Below are 17,842 nucleotides of genomic sequence, written 5' to 3'. Positions count from 1 at the left end.
TATTTGACTAGGTTAATAAAAGACAGGTGCCTTGAATAGGGGAGTTAATGGCAGCCATGTGTTTTCCACCGCCCAGAGAACTCAGGAGGAGGGTGTTGAGTTCAAGATGCCTCACTTTTAAAATGGCACAGGCAGAGTGGCAAGTGACCAGAGGAGTGCTAAAAGGCTGGGAAATTTCAGTTCGGAGACCTGGGGCCACAAAAGCCTGAAGAGAGAGGACTTCAAGTAGGAGATACCATAGCTATGTCAAATATTTGAAGAGCTACCCCACAGAAGGTGCATGTCTGTTCTGTGGACTTCAAAGGGCAATGGAAAATGAATGGGGAAGCCGCAGGGAGGCAGATTTCAGTATTTCTGTCCACCTGTGCTTAATAATGAATATTGGTCCAACCACAGATGAGACAAGGCCCAAATCTAAAGGGGCTTTAGATCTAAGAGGATTGCAGACTACTGTCAGCAGAATTCCTCAGCATCACAAATTGTGGGTTCCTCATTCCTGGTTCAAATGGCAGCTGGCTGCCTAGGATACTGCGGAAGGGATTCCTGCATTTGGGGGAAATGTCAGACCACAGTATCGACTGTCCCTTTCCAATGCCCACACTCTATGCTTCTAATGTCCTATAAGTAACTTTCGTGAAGATACTCCTGGTGCATTTATGTAAGAAATAACTAAATATGGCTCACCTTAATAAATGAGAAATAACTATAAATTTAAATGCAATCCAGAAGAGTCCAGAACGTGAAATTCTACCAAAGTTTGGAAATTATAAATTAATGTTGTCATGGCAACCTTAGGTGCTATCATCTACTATAGCTGAAACATTTCTTGCTCTGGGACTACCAGAACAATAAATGACTTTATACATTCGATGCCACAAACCAGCACTAAATTGTGTTTTGAATGCTTTTATTTTTAATTTTTGAGGCAGTAGATTTACATTTCCTCCTTGCATGTTCGCAATTTTAATATGACACTGTACTAAGGCTATGGCATTACAGTGGGGTGATCAATTGCATCAAGAGCCGAGGAAGTCACTGGCAGGCCGGCGCATGTACTGAATCCATTCCACCATTCAGACTTCACAGAGGAAATAAATGAGAAAGGACAAAGACCTTCCAGATCAGGACATTAGCAGTCACAGTAGCCAGCATAGCATCTTCCACTTTCTCCTTTACAAATTAGAGGACTGCCCACATTTCTATAATAAACACTCAGAAGTGGCAGTATGTCAGATCAGACTATCTCACTGCTGTTTATGGCACTTCAATAAATGGGTTTTCTCGGTTATGTATTAGCAATCACTGTAATATATGAAAGTCAGCCCACACTGAGAACAATATTGCCTCCAATCAAAAGCATTCTTCCTCAGTACACTAAAGCTTTTCCCCTCTTCTTGATAAGGCTGCAACAAAAGAACTTCCCAAACACCCACAGTTAAAGAAAGAATGGCTCCAACAAAGTAAGTGTGAAATTTGTCCCTGGTGCCTAATTTGTATATGAATCTTCCTTTGTGGGTTATTTTAGTGTCTTCCTTTATTTGTAATTTATCAGCAAAGAATAGAAATGAAAGTTTATTTTGATGGCAGTGCACCTGACTATTACAGAGATTCAAAAACTTACCTTGTTTATTCTTACATTATCCCAATAGAAGATGTAAACATGCCTTTTTTCCATGGCTTCATGCTGTATTTATAACCCCAGATGCGTATTTTCACAAATGCAAACCAATAATAGGCAAGCCTAGCCTTAAACACAACGTGAAGGCAACTTCCTTCTGGTCCTTTTCAGCCCTTGATGGGTGAAATCTGGGTCCTTTAACCTGGATTCCTTATTTTCTTCCTTATCAGTCTCAGGGAAGGGCCCATACAATTACTCATCCTAAGGAGCATAAGTCTAAGTTACCACTTCCATAGCATTTGCATTTTAGGCCCTGCTGCTGGGCACTTTCTTTCTTATTTAGTCATAACAAAATCGTAACAAAACAAGTAGGTATTAATTTCACTTCGTAAAAACTTCAAAAAAACTGAGGTTCAGGAAGATTAAATAATTTGCTCAAGTTCATACAGCTAGCCAATTACATGAGTCAAAACCAGGCCATTCAAGTGCCAAATGTGTCCTCCTTTTCTTCTGAACTATACTGGTCTTAGGAAAGGGAACAGAGTTTTTAGAACACAGGCTTGCATTAGAGAGCAGGAAAGAGAAACTGTTGCTGTTTGAAGTGCCCTTTTGAGTAGTATAGGTTCTGAAATCACACAACAAAGGCAGCCACTTTTTTCATCCACTCGTAAGACTAGCAGCCTTCCCATAGGAGGCAAAGAAGTGGATGTATCATAATTTAGAAAAATCAGCCCTATATTTGCCTTCCCCATCTCTTCCCCAGTTGCACATATAGTACAAATGGGACCTAGAGACCAGTAGGGCAGCAAGTGTTTGGTGTTTGCAGTGTTTGGTGTCAGGGGTCTGGACCCGGAGAACAGCTAGTATCCAGGCAAGCTATTCAAGTCCACACATACCTATTAAACTAAGAGAGTTTCCTGCCCTTTGCTGGCAGGTGTCAGTACTGCAGAAGCCTGGAAGATAGTAGTGGGGCCTCACCGTAGGGCTTGAGGCTCAGAGGCAAGACTACCGTCCTAAGGCGCGGCGATGTGCGATGGGATCCTTACAAGGCAACTTGGGATTCCTACACAAGAACTCAATGCAGGGACTTGGGGATGTGGGAGAGGAAGTGGAACCTGGGGCACACAGTGAAAACTGGGTTACCCAAGAATGAGGCTGAGTAGCGGCTTTCTAGGTAAATTGCCTGGGCAAACCAAACTGCATGGTCAGCCCCATGGACAGTCACCAAGGCACAGATGCAAGGGAGCTGTGACCCTCCTGCAAAGGGCCTACACTGGTCCCACATCCTGCAAATGGGGGAAAAAATAACCACACCAGGATGGTTACCACTTTCTCAGGCCATTTCCTGTAGATGTATGACTTTCAAACTTTTATTTTTAGCACAAGAATCTTTCCCCTTAACAGAATCTTATACTAATGCCTAATGTGTAAAAGCAAAGAAAAACAATTGCTCAGGGGGGTTCTTTTCAGAAGTGAAGGGCTCAACAGACCACAGCACGGAATCTACCGGAAGAGAACGCAGACTCACGCTGCCCATCAGGCTGCACTGGAATCTGATCTTGCTAAACCTTTCTCGTGATAGTCATGGTTTCTTCCCCTCACCTTCAGGCTTCTCCCTCCTGCTCCATCCAAACTGATAAGCTCTGGTTTCCTATCACTGGTTGGCTTTTCCACTGTGAACACATAAAGCTCTGCATCTCTCGTAAGACACAGCATGTTACCTTCGGGGTCTTTTGGACAGCCCACATACCCCTCTTCAAAGCCTTTGTGACCAACTGATCCACAGATTGCTGCCCTCAGTATCTTAAGGCATCACTACCTTCTGTCAAGCACTTACCAACATGTTTGGCACGTCATTTTGTTTGATGCACAATGACTGGAGGATGTACATATCATTGAGGCTGCAGACCCACTGATTCATTCATTTGCTCAGGATCCTAGAGGGAGACAGTGGGGGAGCTGGGACTTAGCCCACTGGGAAGGACCAATGGCAGATGGAGAGCTCAGAGGCCAAGGTGTGGCTCCCAAGTGGGAGGCTTCCTGGGAATGTGACTCCACTGGCCCTCCCTTGCTCCTTCTGTCTATCTCAAATCCTCCCTCTAGCACACAAGTATCCCTGCTTCCCACTCCTGACGGTGACTGGGGAGCCAGATGTGCTTTAATCGTGACTTCAGTGCTGTGCACGGATGTACGTATGACTTCTGGCTGTCACTTTCACAATCTGTCTCTCTGATTCTGAGTCTTATCTAAAGCACTTAATATCTCTGGATTTAAGAAACTGAGCAATTGCTGCTTCTCTGTACCTGTGGGGCTGACTTGATCATTCAAAAAGCTCTGGGTTGGCTCACGTAGGATGCATCTCCTGGGAATGAGGAGATGTTCTGTAACAACGCGGTCCGACAGAATTATAATGCAAACCACACAGGTCATTTAAAACGTTCTAGTAGCCATGTTAAAAAACAAATGTGACATTCATTTTAATAATATATTTAACTTAACCCACTATATCCAAAATATTACTGTTTCAACATGTAACCAATATTAAGATCTGTTAATGAGACACTTTGCATTCTTTGTTCATAAAAAGTCTTTGGCCGTGGTGTAATTTACACTTACAGAACCTCTCAGTTTGGATTAGCCTTATTTCAGGGGCTCAATAGCTACATGCAGCTCGGGGCTCCAGTGCTGGTCAGCACAATCCTATCGGCTCTTCTCTGTTCCCATCCCTCCTCTCACTTCTTTCCTGTCACAACTCATTTCCTTCAGTAGGGATGCTGTGGGCGGGGGAAGAGAGTGGGGAACCAGGATCATTAGAGAAGAGTTTGACACACACCCAAGGGGGGAGCCCAGATCACAAAGGAGCTTTTGTACTGTGCTCGGGAGCTCAGATTTTATCCTGGAGAAGCAGTGACTCCGCTGAAGATTTTCAGCAGCAGAGAGTCGTGATCATATTTGCCTTTTAGAAAGACAGCAGCATTGGGAACGGGTTGGAGGCAGGCCAGGCAGAGGAGAAAGACCAGTTATGAGGGCCTGCAGTAATCCTCAGGAGAAGTGATGAGGGCCAGAACCACGGAAGTGATGGTGGTAATTTTCTGAAGAGGTGAGGGCAGATTCAAGACAGTTTGAGAACAGTTTCCATAGGTCTTGGTGCTCAGTGAAATGTAGGGGTTGAGGAAGAGTGAGGAATCTAGAACAACTCCCAAGTTTTCAACCTGGTGAAGTGGGTTTCATTCACTGAGAGAGAACACAGAAGGAATACCCTGGTTGTGGAAGTTGAGTTTTGACCTTGCTGAGTTTAAGATCCCTGGAGCAGAGATCAGAAGAGTTCAACGTTGGAGTCACAGATTAAGGAACCAAGGGCATATGGTGGTAGCAGAAGAAAACAGCAGGGGGGTCATCCCAGGGCAAATGTGAGGAGTGAGCAAGGGTTGAGGAGTGAATACCACAGGATGCTGAGGTTTGGGAGGAGGAGGAGAACCTACTGGTAAGTCTAACACACAGCAGTTGGGCAACGGAAAAAATCGGGAGAGAGAAATGACTCAAAAGACAGAGCAAAGTTTCAAGAGAGATCAGTAACATCAAATGCCGCATACAGGTCAAGAATTAGAAGAGAATCCTGCAGGATGGACCTGGCAGTTTAAAGGATGGAGGCGGCCACCACGAGAGGACAGGGTAGAGGGCGGGAGAGAAACAGCAGCTGGGGAGGAGCTGAGGACCACCTGTCCTACAAGGCGCTACCTTCTAAATCAGGAGTGAAACGGAACAGAACCAGACCAAGAGGAAAGGGGCCCAGGAGATTTTTGTTTGTCTTGTCTTCTATTTTTGTAAAGGATGTGAAAGACCGCCACCACGCTCATGGACTGAGAGAAAAGGTTGGTTGAGTTGTTGAAGAAATGAAAGATAATGGAGCAAGAGGGGATGGTGTCCAGAGAGATGAGCCTCAGACTGGAAGAGGGTACAGGGAAAATAAGGAATGGGGAAGAAGATCCTGCCATTTTTAAGGAAGACATGACAATACCATTGGAAAACCAGTTTTCCTTATTTAGAAATATAAATGAAATGTAATTGTCCATGAAGGCTTTTTTTCTTTAATAGTACTTGTATAAAATCAGATAAATGCTGAACATAGAAAGAAGTCACTAGCTTTCTGGAGCTCCACATCTGCAGGCTAGGAATAGTACCAAGACTTTCACGCACCTTTGGACTTCACCTAAACATCACCTCAGTTGGCAGTCACCACCCAGGAGAATCACAGTGGTCGCTTGTAGCTAGTGGCCTCTGATTGGTCAGGGTCTGTGCCAACCTGACAGGTAAATATCTTCAATGTCACCCTGCACTACCTCACAGGATAGGGGAAGAAAAAAAGCCAGGCATGGGGGTCAGTCACCAAACAGATGCATCTGCCACTTATCAACTCTGCAGATTCAATCAAGTAACTTCCCTGGGCATCAGTGTCCCCTTCTTATGAGGGTACATAATCCCTACCTTGCAATATGACTGTGAGGTTTAAATGAGATGATCAAAGAGTGTTAACTATCATGCTCTGATAATTGCATTCATTTTGTTCTGAATTTCTAAGAATTGGGTGAGCTGATAATGAATTAGTGCTTTGCAACTATTAGCACCTTGATCCCTAAAGAGAATTAAAGAATCAATCTCAGCATTAGGAAGGGCTCTTAAAAACCTTAATAGCCACCCGATGTATGTATCCTTTTTTCATCCAGGACATATTCAGTCTCTGCCCTCAAAATGCGTAGGCTTGACACCTGCTCCTCAGCTTGCAACTCAACCTCCTAGGCGTCACTATTGCTCCTCAGTTAAACGGGGGTAATTAGCATATATGCTTCAGAGGACTGCTTTGAGGAAGAAGGGAGATAATGCATATATTTAAATGAGATATTGCCTGGTATAGGCTATGCTTGAATACACTTAGTTATGGGTGGGCTTACCACCGCATGAAATAGCACAACCCATACATGATAGGACTACCTTCCTTACGCTGACCCTAAATCTGGCAACCTGAAACTTATCCCCATCTGTCGTGCGGGAGACCCTGCTCGCTGCACCATTTGTCGTGCGGGGTGCCAGGCGGGGTCTCTGCTCCCACTCCCCACACAAGAACGCAGGATATGGTGAGGCCAAAAAGGAACACCCACGGAGCCATAGGTAGGGGAGTCATACCACTATATTCTCACTGGAGGCTGGATCCACACTGTCCGCAAACCGCCATCCACACTTGCCAGCCCAGCCACCATCTTCTCTTCTTTTTGCTAGCGTAGCCACAGCAGTTATATTAGTGGCCAATGGCTCACTGGTTACAGCTGACGGCCAACTAGCCACAGCTGATGGCCATGCAATCACAGTTGATGGCCATTTACTACCTGAGCCAGCACCCTTCCATGTGAGGCCGAGAGCCTGGAAACTGCTTTTTGGGGTTCTGTCCCCACACCATCAGTCCTGGTTTTATGTATAGTCCATGAGGGGGTAATTCTAAGGAATCAGAATTGGATTCTATATAACACATGTTTACCCGTGTATTGAGCCGTTGGGTGCACTGGGCAGTGTCCCAGAGATGGCTGGTTACTTGGGATCACAATCAGGCAGACATTCCCCATTTACATTACCATTCAGTGGTGTTTCCAAACGCAGGAGGTCTTTTTGAGCATTCTAAGCAAGTTGGATGTTACCCAGGAACTCACTGGTTATATTGCTTACAAGATTCATTTTGTGCTTTACGTCATGGTCAGTTCAGTACTTGGCACCAAAAAGTAATTATTTCAGGTATCTGTATATCCTTAAAGTTTCATTATTGAACACTGCAGACCACCAATGCCCATAAGAGCCCTAACATATTACTGATGTCAGAGCCAAAAACCCCTGGAATGCCTACCCTGCATTGCCGCTATCCCAGCCACCCTTCCCTCACCCTTGTACTTCCAATAATAGCTATTGAAATCTTACCCAAATCTTTTCAATAATCAGCTCAAGCAACTATCACTTTAGGCAGGTCCCCGCCACCCCCAGCAGAAGGAAATTTTCCTTTCTGCTCTCTCTTAGACCTTTGTTTCTGGGATACATGTTATTTCTCCTGCTAGACTATAAACTGAAATTCCTGGAAGAAACAGTGCTTTGTACAAAATGAGTCTTATAGAAAAGTGAAGAATTGAATTTTGTTCTGGACACAATAGAATGGGTGTGGCAACTCTTCTCTACCTCCTTTCATCCCCAGATGGATCCCCCAGATATTTTTTTTTTCTTTTCTTTTCTTTTTTACTTTACAAGGAAACTTTTAAATGAAAAGGTTGGGTAGTCCTGCAATACAGTCTGGGATTGTAGGGCCAATTAACTGAACTTCCATATAACTGATAACTCTAGTCTAATTGATTTACGTATAAAATCCTGGCATAAGGCTCTGCATGCTTTTGTTCTTGTCGCTAATGGGACCCATCACTCCACCTTAAAATAATGACAACCTGCTTAATTCTAACGCACAACTGCCAGCCTCCATCATTATCTCAACTCTGGAAAAGGCCAGGCCTTAGAATCCTCACAACTGATGAATGGAGAGGCTGATTAGAACCACGAAAGAAAAACGGGAAAAACTCCTTGACAAATGCTTCCTTCAAATGCCTGTCTGTCCTTTTATCCAATGTCAACATTAACTTCTATGTTAACAAATATTTATTGAGGTCAAGACGAGGTGTCAAGCAAGCTAGGCTCTGGGGACACAATGGTGAGCAGTACACAGACAGTATCAAAACCTATTATTTAAAAAAAACAAATTCACCCTTCTAGCTTATTGATGCTACAGGTATATTTATCAAGTGCTTGCTGTGCCCAAGGGCCTACAAGGAACAAGCCAGACTACAAGGTACATCAGTGCCCTCAAGGAACTTGCAACATAGTTGGAAAAGCAAGAATTAAGAACACAATAGTAGGGGAGAGCATCTGATGGTCTAAAGGAATGATGCAGACAAAAGGGTAGAAAAGGATAAAAATCAGAGAGGAACAGTGAACAGGGCGGGCAGACTAGAACCTAAAGGTTGCGTTAGGTCAGAGGAAAAATGAATGACATTTTAAAAGGTAGATCATGAACAAAAGGGTACAAAGTCATCTTCAAAGGGCAGTGAGATCCAATCAGTAGGAATAAAGGTTCATGTTGGAAAGTATAACATAAAGTTGATAAGTTAAATTTGGGCAAGACTATGAGGTACATTACAAACACATGGAGAGGTTAGACTTGATGCCAAAGGCAATTTTGGGCGGGGGTGGGGGTGGGGGCCTGGGGGACATGGAAAGTATTTTAACTAGTGCAAAGAGCACTTGCTTTAGAATCATGTAAACCAGACTTCAACACAGGCTTCCGGTAAGACAATCCTTGGAGAACAGTTCCAAGGAGGAGTTTTAGAAAGGTTGATGTGGTGGAAGTACACAGAATGGAGAAAACTCACATACAGAGAGACCAGGATGTAGACAACTATACTCATCCTAGAACACAGTGATGGGTGAGGGCCGGGCCCGAGAGTGGGAAATACAAAGGAAATGTGGGGGCTGGCTCAGAGAAACTGCTACAAAGGAAGAGTTAACAAAACTTGCACAGTGTTACTGAGGGAACAAAAGAAAGAGTCAGGGATGGTTGCTAGGTCTCAAGTCTGGGTGATGAAGCAAATGCTGAGTATCCAGAAAAGGAGAGTCTTTTCACTGTGAAAGGAAAAGGTTTAGCAGAAATATGAAAAGTTTACCAGGCAGGTAGCCTTTAACCTGACAGTAAGACATCCACTATGAAAAGTCTGTTAAACAGGTGCATAAATGAATATGGAGTTTGTGTCAGTACCAAAGCTTTGTATGATGTAAGGACAGGTGACACAATCACATCTAAGATTCTTTTTATTAGAAAATAAAAATACTAGCTATTAAACAAATACAACAGAAGTGATATAGAGAGCATAAAGAAATACATCTTCATAGACTATTTTCCTAAGCTGTGGTACTTAAGGGATCCTATCCATTAAAACACTGAACGAATAAACTTCTGTAGAAATTCAACATATGGCCTATTTACATAACAAGCATCACAACTCCAAATTAGCCATTTTGATGTGTCAAGGAAATAACACCTTCATAGCAGACTACTTCAAAAAGGGGAAGAAAAAAGAAAGGTTTGTTTTTCTTCTATAATTAAGTGTACTGATTTTCAACAGTGTGTATTATGAAAATCATATTTTAATTGTGTGATTACATGGTAAGACAGAACAGTGGTGGAATGAATTGATTAGTTGAATTATGCACAATCATTCTGAGATCAATAAACAGACTCTATCACTCTGTCCATATTATATATCTGCCCTCATGTCCTGTGTCATGCTTATAAAAGCTACTGTTCTGTGCACAAAAATTACAGCAGCCATATGACTTGTTACAGTAAAATAACAACAAAGGGTCTACAGAATATGATGACTAGGAAAGAAGTACTACGGTACAGTGAGTAAGCGGTATCTATTTTATTTAATGCATACAAAACCTACACCACTCATATATCAAGAAAGGTGGTAGAATAGCTTCAATCCTACCATGAGCAACCTCAACTTCTATTTTATCAAATGTAACCAAAAGTTCCTTTCCCAGCCTATCTCATAAGATGCTGATTAAAATTGTGTAAAGGTAGGAGAAAGATAGAAGACAGACTACTTAGTCACATTCAACACAAAAAGCCATAAGTAATTTTTGTTAATGACAGCACAATTCTATGATCATAGACTGAGAAACTGAAAAAATTTAGACCTAAAACTGAGACATTTCTAAAGATTAACTTCTGATGGAAAGTATATCCACGTGCACAGCAAAATTTATCTGAGATGTTTTTGATTGGCAGTGCTTCAAAGACTGCAATGGTGTGTGTGGCCAAAGCATTCTCTTTCCCAGATCATTACAGAGGTGGCAAAACAGCTTCACAAGCCCATAGATACCTATGCCCACAATGGCCACTTGAAAATCAGTTTGAGCACAGAGCAGATCATGAAGAATTTCATTCGGGTACTCCCTAAAATAAAATGAATACAAAAGGCTCTCGATCATTTTGCCTCTCTAAATAAGCACATTAAACTAACTTTAGTCCTAGGAAACCATTTAATATTTTCAGAGGCAGGGATTAAAGAAAGAAAGAAAATTGCCAATTAATATACTCCTTTCCCAGATGTTGAGTTTTCACTATCCTCTTAAATATTGTCTGCACTCAAGTGATTGTATTTTTATGCAAATCATCTTTGGGGCTAATTTGTGTGTGTGTTTAAAGCCACACAGATACAGAATTTTCCATGCTTTTTGTTCTGCTGCTCCACAAAATAGGTTTTAACAAACCTTGAGTTTAATCCAAAACTCTAATTAGAGACTGCAGCAGTAAATGCCTTGTCCAAATAGAAAATCATTCCCAAAGTTGATTTTTCCCCCCAGTTAAAGATCCAACAAATATTATCATACACAGATATTTTTAAATACTACTGTTACTTAATAAAACTGCCCCCATCTATTTAAGTGATAAAATTTATATTATCAGGCCAATGAAATAGTTTATCTAGAAGGCAACTTGAGTTTTTATTTTAGTCTTTATTTTCAGAGTGTCTTTCAAAATAACTGGATCTGTTACTTGAATTTTTTTTTTCGGAATAAAGCAATTTCTGACTTCCTGTCCCTTCCATATTGCACATCTGCTTTAGCTCTAGAAAACATAATCAGAATGGTAATGGGTCGTTCCTTTAAGATGTCATAAAGGTCACAAGACCTCATTCTTTCAAATAGTAGCACAAAGTCTCTTCCTTTGCATAGGTTTTAAAATTTGCATAGGTTTTAAAATAGAGTCGATGTTCTTTTTCTTCTGAGGAGACTGGTAAAAGTTTCTAATATAACATTTGAAATTCTAAACAAAAAAGTGAAAATATTATACATAACATTTTATGTAAAGAGGCTGTGTTTGAAGTTCAAGGTTTTTCACTACGTAGTTCTCATGCTAGATTCTGCAATACTCTCCAAGGAAAATGCTGTACAGAAAGACTTTAGTATCAAGTCTCCAAAACCTTGGCATCCGCTAACATCAGGACTGCTGGGAGCTGAAAGCTTAAGAAGTTCACAAACACAAATCAAACACACGCAAGAACTAGAAACCTCCACTTGCGAAGATGGGAGGCTTCGGTCGCATCCCGGTCCAGGTAAAGTCTCAGCCCTTCACCTCCTACGTGTGCAGTTAAGTAATTAACAACCCAACCGAGAGCGAGCGAACAGCAGAGTGCGTGCGAGCGGGGCCGATCTTCCGAGATTCGGAAAAGTCCAGAGAGCGAGAAGAACCCTCTCCGCACCCCCGAAACAACCGCCGTCTTGGGCTTCAGTTCGCGGCAGAATCCCGAGCCCAGGCCGCCGCCTGCGGACGCCGCATCGCACCCGTCCAGACGCGGCTGCGCGACCGCTACCTCCCGCTGCCGGGTCGCTCGGCTTTTACTCCCGTCATCCCGCCTGCAATCGCGGCGAGTTGGCCGGCACTGGGGGCCGCTGCATCCCGCTCCCGGGGGCGCCCGGGGGCGCCCGGGCCACGGTCGTGCGCGGGATGGTCCCGCTGAGGCGGGCAGCTCTGCGGCTCGCAGCGAGAGGGCGGCGGGCGGCGGGCGGCGGGCGGGGATGGGTCGCACTCCGCTCTGCAAGTGGAAGAGGGCGCTCGCGCGGGGGAGGGCAGTCGAGGGACTACGGCCGATTCAGATCCGGGGCGGGCGGGTCCACGTCGGAGCGCGGCGGCCACACGCTTGCCTGGGGCGCGCAAAAGTGAGCTGAACCGGCACCTCCTCCCGCCCGCCCGCCGGCTCGCTTGCGCCGGCCAGAGAAAGGAAGGACGGCGACCTCCGCGTCAAGTCGGCGCCGAGCGGGGGCCACACCCAGCGACCCGGGAGGCGGCGGAGGCTGGGCGGCCCGGGCTGCGGAACCTGCGGCCCGGACCGAGCCACTGTGGCGGCCGCGCAGGCCCCACCGCGTCCGTCCGAGTCCCGCGTACCGGCTCGGGCCCGGCAGGCGGGGAGGGAACCTCGGGCGGCGGGGGGCAGGGGTCCCGGGCTTACCTCTGCGCCGATCGCTGGGCACTCCGTCCCGGACCGGGGGACGGGGATCGGGGGCGCGGTCGGCAGGGGAGGCACAGCGGCGGTAGCGGCCCCAGCGGCACAGAGGGCGGGCCGAGCGGGAGCCGCTGCCTGGGCCGCGCGCCGTCCGGAGCTCGCCCCGTGCTGCCGGCTCTCGCGGCGGAGGGCGCAGCCAGCTCGGCCCCCGACTGGATTCCTTCACTGACACAACTCCGGGTCGGCCCGCTCCACGCAGGGACACTCCCGCCCCTCGCAGGCTGCCCCCGCCCGCTGGCCCGCCGGCCAGCCCGCCCCTCGGTGTCACTCACCCAAGCACACACACCCCGAGCCGGCGCCCCTCGCTCCCGCTCGCACACACAGCGCTGCTCACGCCTCTCTCGGGTTTTGTATCTGCTCACACGCACGTTCTGACACAGATCCCTTCCCTCCACACGCCCTCCCTAGCTCCTTTCCCACCCCACTTTCTAGAAGAATCCCTGCACAGCTTCCACACTTGCTTGCTTGCCCTACACCAACGTCCTCGCCTTTCCCTACCTCCACCTCACTTTCACTGTCCTTGTTATTGAAAGATTTTGTCACAACCCACACGTGTTGCAGGAGAATCACCCTCCCATATCCAGCAGAATGAACTTTGCTCCTCCAGGCACTGTCTACAGATGCAAGATGCTTCTCCTTTTAGAAGGTAATAATGGTTTGTGGTGCTGAGCCAAGCTCAAAATGTAAACAAAGGTAGCAGATTCCGAAATGATCTGAAGACCTAGGCGCGGAAAAAGTACTGGGGCTCGGGTCTGACCTTAGAAACCGGGCTAACCCGGAGTGTTCCGGCCCCTCCCATTTACACTGGGCTCTGAAAGATGGGTTGCTCTAAACGTGTGTGATACTAAGTTCCAGATAGACACATGGGCATGAGCCCATGGATTTCTGCCTGGGAGTACAGTAGTCGGGAGAGTCAAGGCAATTTCTCAACCATTATTCATGATGGAAGCACTTTAGATAACACACCTCTTCCAGAGGCAGTAGAGCGAAATGCAGGCAGCTCTCCAATTCAGTTTTTTTGTGTTTTTTTTTTTTAAAGGATGACTTCTTAGCTTCCCTTTTTCTGAATACCAACAATTGTTTCTCAGCGGCTCCTTGGATGTCAAAGTCCCTTAGAAATATCAGACCAGAGTTGGTTATGCTTCTCACGCTGCAATCTCTAAGGGGCCGCTGAGTGTACAGCGGAATGGTATATCACCCCATGTTCAGGAATCGTAATTTGAAATAAAATACAAACACCTTTCTCACAAAGTTCTAATCTGTTAACATAATGTGCCCCTGTTGACAATGCACAGCCCTGATAGGAAATAGAAGAGCTAAAAGTAGAGGAATATATTTTCTTATGTGACTTGTGGTGGTTCTTGCTACACTGGATGGGTGTATGAATCATGTAATTTATTTAGCAAGTATTTGTAAGTGCTTTATAAGTATTAACTTCATTTAATCCTTCAAACAATCCTGTAAGGTACATACGTACTATTTTTGTCCTTTTCTACAAAGAAACTGAAGAATGCAGAGGTAAAATAACTTGCCTAAATTATTAAGCTAGTAAATGGTGGAGGGAGGATTTGAACCTACACAGTCTGGCCCTGCCTGTGCTGCAGATGGGAAAACTTGCTTCTAGAATCCATATTACATATAAAGGATAATTATTTATTGCTTATTAAATTCAGGTGGAAAAGGTAACATAACAATTTGACTTGGGATTTGATACACTTTTTTAGGTCCTCTGGCAAAATATTTTAAGTTTTTTGGGTTTGTCCCCATAATTAGAATTCCAAAATGAATAATAAATTATTGCTTTCCTAGGAAGGGTTTTGGAAATAACATTGAACTCAATCTTCATTCCTTTCTTCTACCACTTCATAATCTGCCCAGGACTCCAAATCTAACTTGCTTAGTAAAGTCTGAAAGAAAAATGTTTTCAAGAACTGAATATGACCAGAGGGAAGAAAGAGTTTTCAGAAGCCCATACACGATGGCCTTTTACATTTGAGGGCTCTTTTTCAGTTAGTAGGTGGCAGCCGTAAGAATAACTGGTATGTGTGTTGAGAGCAAAAATATTAAACCACTGAATTGATGGAAAAAACAAATGGAGAATAAGAGTGTAGTAGTAACCACTGTACCACAAACTAGATAAAATTAATTCTCTACTGGAGATGGAGGCCTCGCCCATGACAAGACAATATTAAAGTAACTAAAGAAAATAATTATAGCTTTCAAGAGTTAGCTATGGGACTAGCAAAAGAAACCAGATTTTTAAAAGTTTTATAGACAGTGACTTTCCGATCAAACTTAAACCTTTTTATGTTTAATTAAGTCAGGAAAAAAATGAAAATTTCTGTTTCTGGGAGAGAGGATTTAAAGTTCCCATTGAAAAGTGTAAAAACTTCTTGGACATCAAATAACAAAAAAAAGTAGTATTTTGATGAGTTAAGCATAAATGATTTTTATACTTACATGGAAGTAGACATGGAGATAATTACATGGAGACAGACAAATCCAAAGATGTAGAATATGAAAAAAATATGTATTGTTGGCACCGGATAGTGAAAATATTTGAAAAATTACTTTATTTGAAATTTTGATCAGGACGTTATCTGTCTAATGTTAATAGGATTCTATTGTTCAAAATGATTCTCTATGATTATAATTCATAAATATGATTTTACTATTTTCTAAGCTCCATAGGGAAGCGAAGTTCTTTTCTTAAGCAAACAAACGAAAATCATGAGTAAACATTTTCTGAGGGATGAACAAAACACGTTAGTTTATATGTTCTAATATTTCCATACGGGTATTTTTCATCTGTGTCTACTGCTTTTCTGCATATTGTCACCTACAGTCTACCCAGTGTGCTTAATTGTAAGGAGAACAGTGACATATCCTTCACTGAGGCTGACTGGTTCCCTGCAGTATTGATTTCAGCAAAATGACATATTCCCTACTTTCCACCCTAGATTGTGCTGTGCTCCTGATTCTCCAGGCATGGTCATGCAGATCAGGATTTGCATTCAGGGAAGTAGCTCAGATCCCAGACACCTGTTTCAGGCCGTTGTCAGTAGTTGTCTCTATTAGAATTTTGACACCTGAATCAGTGTTGGGGACAGGGAGTGATTTTAGTTGCTAGGCTCCAGGCCACTATTCAGACTTGTTGGTGAGTCTGTCATCTAGCGTTCCTTGACTGTGACTGGGTAGAATCTGGGTGATCTCCCTTAGGGAAGAAATGAATGTGTTTTCTCATTGTGTGTGGTATTCATTAGGGCTGTTCACAAATATTGCAGCTCTGCGTCCGTTGAAGCACATGATAGGGTTGCACTTCCCCACCCTACTGAAGTACAGTGTAGCCCTGTGACTTGCTTCAGCCAATGAAAGGTGGATGGAAGTGATGAGTTGTCAGCTCTGGGCAGAGGAACTAATGCATGCATCACTACTTTTCCCTATAGTACTGCAACCAACAAGGTGCCTGGTGGTGGTTGCTCCATCAGACTGGAATGAATGACAACAATGAGCAATGTCACTTCTGCTGATTCTTATGGATACGTAGTATGAACAAGAAATAAACCTTTGGTTTTCTAAGCCTCTGAGATTTAGGAGTTGTTTGTTTCTGCAGCATAATCTAGCCTATTCTGATTAAAAATGGGCAGGAAGAAAGAAACAAATAATTACAGGTCACACTGTGGCAGAGAATGGCTAATAATTCTACAAATCTGTTTCTCTTTCTTCCTGGATGTACAACTAATCCACATTTCACAGGTGAGGCCAAGTGACTGAATTCAGACCAGTGAAATGTAGATGGAAACTTTGTACTCCACTTCCAGTCCCCACTAATGGAAAACCTCCTGCATGATTTCTCTTCTCCATCTGCTATGTGGGAACTAAGGACTCCTGAGACCCCAGAGCAGGAGTCAGCATACTTTTCCTACAAAGAGCTGTCAAGTAAATATTTTGGGCTTTGTGAGTCATATGTGTCTATCCCAACTACCCAACTCAGCTGTTTCACAAGAAAGCAGTCATAGACACTGTGTAAACAAAAGGACAAGGTTGTGTTCCAATAAAACTTTATTTACAAAAACAGGCACTGAGTTGAGCTGTCCTGTGTGCAATAATTTGCTGACTCCTTACTGAGAACAGGGTAGAAACACTGGATAGAAGAAGCCCAAGTCTCTCTATGGTATCTACTTGCTAAACACCCACATAGAAATGTTATCTTAGTAAAAAAAACCAAAAACCTTCTGTTGAGTTAAGGAAAACGAATACACTATCTTTTTCCATATTTAAGAAAAAATCCAGAGGGATTAACAATCTACACAGAACTATAAATGCTAAAAGAAAATACAAGAGAATCTTTTACAATATTGGTTATCTTTATAACACTAGCTAGAAATACCTTGCTAAAAACTCCAGAAACTATAACAGAAAAGATTAAACATATTTGACTACCAAAAAAAACAAAAACCCACAATATTTCTATACAGTGAAGGCTACCATAGACAATGTTACTTAATGGGAGAAAATGTATGCAACATACATACACAACAGGAAGAGGTTAATATGCAAAATAGAAATAACTTCTAGAAATCAATACAAAAAAGTGAAGCAGCAAAATAAGAAAATGGACACAGGATAGGAAGAGGTGATTCTTGATTCTCAAAAGAGGGAATATGTGCTAATAAGCTTATAAAAACATAACCTTACCAATGATCAGTGTAAATAAAAAGATAACATTTTTTTTACTTATCATTGGAAAAAATGTTTTAATATCAAGTGTTTGTAGGCGTGTATAAGAAATAACTTTTATACTGAAGTGATTGGAGTAAGAATTGATAAACATCTGGAAAGCATTTGCAGTATCTATAAATACTAAAAATGCATATATTCTTTGTGCATTTCCACTATACATAATCTATTCAGCAGAAATAAGTGTGCAAGAATATATTTACATGTATGTCTATTGTAGTATTTGTAGAGGCCCCCCCCTCAAAAAATATTGGACCATACCTCAACATTTATGAATAGAGAAATGGTTAAGTACATTTGGTACATATACAGTGTGGAATAATTTAAGTAGCTG

At 43.3% G+C, this 17,842-nt stretch overlaps 1 protein-coding gene and 1 long non-coding RNA gene across 6 annotated transcripts in view; one reads left to right on the top strand and one right to left on the bottom strand.

Annotated features, from left to right (window-relative positions):
- Positions 1–13,140, bottom strand: part of SPATS2L (spermatogenesis associated serine rich 2 like) — a 162,562-nt gene extending 149,422 nt beyond the window's left edge. For 2 of the 5 annotated variants that reach the window (XM_074339757.1, XM_074339761.1), the window contains exon 1: positions 12,715–12,991. The gene's annotated coding sequence lies outside the window, so the exon portion shown is untranslated. Of the gene's footprint in view, positions 1–12,714; positions 13,017–13,040 lie in introns of those variants that run through there. The other 3 variants (XM_019746487.2, XM_074339760.1, XM_074339764.1) reach the window with 3 other exon arrangements.
- Positions 13,141–13,208: 68 nt separating this feature from the next.
- LOC141573077 (uncharacterized) lies at positions 13,209–16,845 on the top strand. Its single transcript, XR_012498646.1, has 2 exons — positions 13,209–13,414; positions 16,215–16,845. It is a non-coding gene; the product is annotated as an uncharacterized LOC141573077 (long non-coding RNA).
- The last annotated feature ends 997 nt before the right edge of the window (positions 16,846–17,842 follow it).

Source organism: Rhinolophus sinicus, linkage group LG01, assembly GCF_036562045.2.
Source record: "Rhinolophus sinicus isolate RSC01 linkage group LG01, ASM3656204v1, whole genome shotgun sequence".
Taxonomy (NCBI): Eukaryota; Metazoa; Chordata; class Mammalia; order Chiroptera; family Rhinolophidae; genus Rhinolophus; species Rhinolophus sinicus.
The sequence above is the reverse complement of the archived record's forward strand: the minus strand, read 5'-3'. Positions and strand labels throughout refer to the sequence as shown.